Genomic DNA, 6,000 nt, shown 5'->3' on the forward strand with positions numbered 1-6,000 from the left:
CTAAAGTAGGGGAGACTGAATTTTGACCTAACAATTCCAAAATTTATCCTACTGGTATAAAAGCAAGTATATAAATTGTTCGTGAAGACTGAAAATGAACTAAATATTTTTAATAACTGATTAAATACAGGTAAGCCATTCAATGAAACTCTATGGGACACTGGAAAACCATGATTGCTGATATGGAAAACGTGTGTGATAATACTAGGTGCAAAGAAATGCAAAGCAGTTACAGAAAAGTTATGCACCATCCACTTAAAATCCAACTGGGAAGAGGTAAATACTTCTGAAAGCAGCCTAATGGCTTTTACTAAGGAGACAGGAGACTCTGGTAAGAGATAGTAAGTACAGTATTTCATGGTGTGGTCACAGCTGGATATGAGATGATGAAAGGAGTCGATACAATTAGCATGCTCAGCTCTGGGAGGATGGTGACCAGGTCTGTGTATTTTAGCAAGAATGGCTATTCACTGTAAGACCCACTAAGGGGAAATACACAGGAACAACTGAGAATTCAACCTGCTCAAACTTTGGTAGCAAGATAAGGTAGCGCAATTTGGAAGGATATTTATACATCCTCTAAAACAGAATCGCATCTAATATTACAAGTTTTGATTCTCTTCATTTTGCCTTTTTAATCACAAATTTGTTTGGAGATTTGAATTTTGAGAAAGAATGGGAAATCACTATGAGTTAAATGTCCTTAAGTTGTCCATGACGATACCTAAAGTTCTGTGTCCACTGTCCCTGACCTCAGTAACACTAGCCTCCAGCAAAATGAAAACTCAAAGTAAAGCAGCAGATGGAATAGCAGAGCACTAACTGCAAAGATTGTTTCTTCCTTCTAGCCTGGGACATTTGCATTAAAATTATTTCTTAAAGATTTTATTTATTTATCTTTAGAGGGGAAGGGAAGGAGAGAGGGAGAGAAATATTAATGTATGGTTGCCTCTCGTATGTCCCCTGATGGGAACTGGCCTGCAACCCAGGCATGTGCCCTGACTGGGAATCAAACCATGATCCTTTGGTTTGCAGGCCCGTGCTCATCAATCCACTGAGCCACACCAGCCAGGGCTGCATTAAAATGATTTCAGTGGGGATAACGAAAATAATAAAAGTATAAAATACAGAAGGCAGAGCTATGCTTAACATACTAGTTCCCTTTTAACAAGTTTCTAATAGCCCAAGTTTCTCAGTCTCTGGTAGGAATCTTAGCCCCAACTATAACACCCAACTGCCATAACACCCTTTGCTTTTTCTGATTTTGACACTTACTGCCCTGGCAGAATGAGACAGAAGAGGGACTCGCCTCTCCCAGCCTCTCCTCTTCCTTTTACCCGCTCAGACCTCAGCAGTGCTCGTACCATGTGTATTCCCGCCCTGTATCAACTCTGTTCACTTGGTGAGTGAAATTTTCTTCCTGGGTAAACTTCTTTTCACTCCCCCTTACTCCTGCCCTTGTGATTTAAAAAATCATGACCCTGGCCGGTGTGGCTCAGTTGGTTGGAGCGTTGCCCCCCGTAAATGGAAGGTTACTGGTCAGGGCACATACCTAGGTTGCGGGTCCAGCCCCGGTCTGGTTGTGTATCATGCCCAAGCTGGGCAAGTAAGAGGGCAACCAATCCATTTTTCTCTCTCCCTTTCTCTCTCCCTTCCTCTCTGTGTAAAAGCAATGATCCATTCCGGTCAGGACACACACCTAAGTTGAGGGTTCCTTCCTTGGTTGGGGCTCATACAGGAGGCAACTAATCAGTGTTACTCTCTCACAGTGGTGTTCCTCCCACCCCTCCCTCTCGCTTCCTCTCTCTCTAAAATCAATACAAATGTATCCCCAGATGAGGGATATATATAAACACACACACACACACACACACACACACACACACACAAATTACCAATAAGAACAGCTAACATCTAGGTGTTCCTCATATTAAGTTATGTGCATATTAAGTTAAGTTAGCTCTTCTGCTAACAGATGTTTCTCCAAGGCAACATACGCTCCAGGTTTTACACACTATTATTAGCAGGCATGAGTTCTAGGAGGACTATCAGACGTTATCTAGTACCTGCAGTTATCGCAGTGAACACCAGATGTCAGGTTTTGCTTTTGGAAGGTTTCCCAAAGCGCGGGCACTTGGATTGTTTCTTGTTCCTTCAGAATTTTTGCTACATTTTGCACTATTTCTTTTCAGCAAATTACTGAGCCTACACAAATTTATTCTAAAGACTTTGAGAAAAGTAGGTATGTAAAGGTAGCAATATAAATTCTTGGGGGGGCGCAAAAAAACAGGGTAAAAAGAGAGATTAACCTTACCAATATTAAAACATACTATAAAGACTACATCACTTAAAGTCGAGTCACGCTACATGATTACTCAAACAATAGACAGAAAAAAAGGCAAGAATAGCAACAATTTCCTAGGAAATTTAAAATGAAATCAAAGTGACATTTCAAATCCCTGGGGTAAAGATGGCATTTTAAATACATGGCAAAGAGACAACTGAGTAACAATTAAAAAAAAAACAAAAAAACCTCACACCTTATACTGGAATAACCTCCAAACTGATCCAAGATACAAATAAATATATACATACAAACTTTTAAAAAGAAAAGATGTTATACAAATAGAAGAAAACACAGTCTAGTTTCTTGATAACCCAGGCACAACAAATACCTTTCTAAACTCAGAAACTCCAAATTCAGAACTAATAAAAGAAAAAAATTGAGTTTGATAAGTAAATATGTGCTCATGTGTGTGATTTTGGAAAAAAATACCATATCTAGTGTTAAAATACAAATAACAAACTAGGAAAAACTATTTGCATCTTATATCACAAATAAATGGCTATTTTCTATAACATATAAAAAGGCACAGCAACAACTATAAAGGACACATGTTCAAAACCAAGGGGGATGGAAGCAGGGGAGGGAGGTGGGGATGGCTGGGGTGGGGGTGAGTGAGAGGGTAAATGCAGACAACCGCACTTGCGTAATAATAAAATAATTAAAAATTAAAAATAGAAAGCCCTAAAACTTGAGAAAAAAATACCTAAACCCAATAGAAAAATGGGCAAAAGACATGATTAGTTCACAGAAAACAAAATGGTCCTTAAATATATAAAAAGATGCTTAATTTCACCCCAAAGAAAAATTCCATTAAACTCTATGTGACACCATTTCCCACCTATCAGACCAGCAAACGTAAAAGTTTTCAGGACACAGGCCGACGAAGCTGTAGAGAACAGACGCGCTCATGCGCTGATAGTGCAAGTAGGAAAAGTTACAGTTCCAGTGAGGGGGGATCTCATCAAGTACAAATGCCACTCGCCCAAGCAATTTTACTTTCAGGAATGTATCCTACATATTCCTCCATAAATATAAAGCAAATGTCTGCACAGGGCTATTCATGTTGATGTTTGTAACAGCAAACACTGGGAAACGACCTAACTTCCCACCCTGAAGAATCTGCTTGAATGAACTGATACATTCACACAATGGTAGACTTATCATAAGTAGTAAGGAAGTTCTTCTGTATGAGATAATTTGTGATAACTTCCACGATATGAAGTTCTCTTTTAAAGCTAGGTGACAAGCGTTTGTAAGAAAGAGTAAGAAAAGTAGTGTCTATCAACACAAATTTCTACTTTTGCAAACACAGGAAAATTAAGCCAAAACTCAATTGCTTTAAAAATTTTTCACTTTTCAATTACTGATAATACACAATATTCTACTAGTTTCAGGTGTACAACACAGTGACTTAGACATTTATGTAACTTACAAAGTGATCACCCTGATGAGTCTAGTACCCATCTGAAACCACGGAATTATTAAAATATCATTGATTGTATTCTCTACGATGTACTTTACCTCCCTGTGACTGTATAATTGGCTGCTTAATCCCTTCACCTTTTTCATCCATCCCACCAAAACCCCTCCTATCAGGGGACCATTTGTATCTGAGTCTGTTTCTGTTTAGTTCATTTATTTTGTTCTTTAGATTCTACATATGAGTGAAATAATATGGTTTTTGTCTTTCTCTGACTTATTTCACTTAACATAATACCCTTTAGGTCCATCCATACTGTCACAAGTGGTAAGATTCATTTTTTTTGTGGCTGGGTATGCATGTGCCCTGCACATTATCCCATTCGGGTATCCGTGGGCACTTAGCCTGCTTCGTATCTTGGCTGTTGGTGGGATTGGAAATTGGTGCAGCAACTATAGAAAACAGTACAGAAGTTCTTGAAAAAATTAAAAATAGAACTGCCCTATGACCCAGCAATTCTACTTCTGCATATCTGTCTGAAGAACTCCAAAACACTCATTTGAAAATAATGTATGCACACTATGCTCATTGCAGCATTATTTACAATAGCCAAGATATGAAAGAAACTCATTTTTAAGTGACCTTTAAGTAGTGGAGATAGGGATGGAGGTAAAACTTCTCTGAATAGATCTTCTTTACATAGTTTTGACTTTTAAACAATGTATGAACCTAGGGTTAAAAAATAATATCTTGTCCCTCGTTTTGTTGACTGAAAAAAACCTACAGGTAACAGCACCCAATGATCATCTCTTTATCTTTTTAAAGATTTTATTTGTTTATTTTTAGAGACAGGGGAAGGAGGGGAGTGGGAAACACCGATGTGAGAAAGACCAGCTGACCGCCTGCAGTGTGCATCCCCTGGTACCCGCCCCATCCACAGACGGAACCTGCAACCCAGGCACGTGCCCTGACCAGAATCGCACCAGTGACCTTTCACTTTGTGGGACGCCACCCAACCAACTGAGACACACTGCTCAGGGCCCATGAGCATTTCTAATACTCAGATCTTTGTCTCCCAATAACTTTCAAAGAAAACAGGACTCTAGGAGAAAAGGCTAATGCCAGGTCTCTGACAGGAAAAGAACATCTTGGGCTAGAAAGCAAGAAAATGCTCCAAGAGTAAATGTGGTCATGTCCAAAGGAGACGGAACTGGTGTAACAACCTCCTACCTGCCAAATTTGGTATCAAACATAACAGCATCAAAAATAACAGTAATGCCAGGGTTTATAACACATGGATTTGTTTAAAATACTTGAGCCCAGCCCTGGGTGGCGTGGCTCAGCGAATTGAGTGCCAGCCTACGAACCAAAGGGTCACAGGTTCTATTCCCAGTCAGGGCACATGCCTGGGTTGTGGGCCACGTCCCCAGGAGGGGGTGCACAAGAGACAATCACACACTGATTTTTCTCTCCCTCCCTTCCTCCCTCCCTTCCTCTCTCTATAAACAAACAAACAGATAAATAAATAAACTCGAGCCCACAATGATATGAAAACGAGGGGTAGGGTGGCAAGTAAAAAAATCTTTCTTTACAGAAGAATACCTACTAAGGAATGCTGAAGAAATAATAAAATCAGAAAATTGCTGTTTTGCCCTGGCTGGTGCGGCTCAGTGGATTGAACGCCAGCCTGTGAAACCAAAGGGCGCTGGTTCAATTCCCTGTCAGGACACACGTCTGGGTTGCAGGCCAGGTCCCCATTTGGGGGTGAACAAGAGGCAACTGATTGATATTTCCCTCCCTCTTTTTTTCCCTCCCTTCTCCTCTCTTTGCAAATAAATAAATAAAAATCTTTAAAAAAAGAAAGTTGCTCTTTTGCAATAGCCAATTTAACAGTCAGTTCAGGCAAGGATCATTAACGGATGATAAAGTCAACGAATGCATGCCTGTTGGAAATAATTGTCACTCCGTGGTTTCCCTCACTAACTGCGAAGAGGAGAATGTGCCTTTCCAGTGGAGATGCCTAGTGGTCACCCCCTTAACCCGGGGACCGAACCTAGAACGGGCAAGAGTAGAACCACCTGGCACTCAGGGCCTTCTGATAGGAGCCAGTGAGAAGTGCACTCTACCACCCATGTAGAATTCTTGCCAAAAACTACTTAACCTAAATCTAATCATAAGGAAACAATCAGAAGAATCCAAATTTGGAATATTCTATCAGAAAAGTAGCCTGAAC

Source organism: Artibeus jamaicensis, unplaced genomic scaffold, assembly GCF_021234435.1.
Source record: "Artibeus jamaicensis isolate MK-2021 breed Jamaican fruit bat unplaced genomic scaffold, CSHL_Jam_final contig_484, whole genome shotgun sequence".
NCBI lineage: Eukaryota > Metazoa > Chordata > Mammalia > Chiroptera > Phyllostomidae > Artibeus > Artibeus jamaicensis.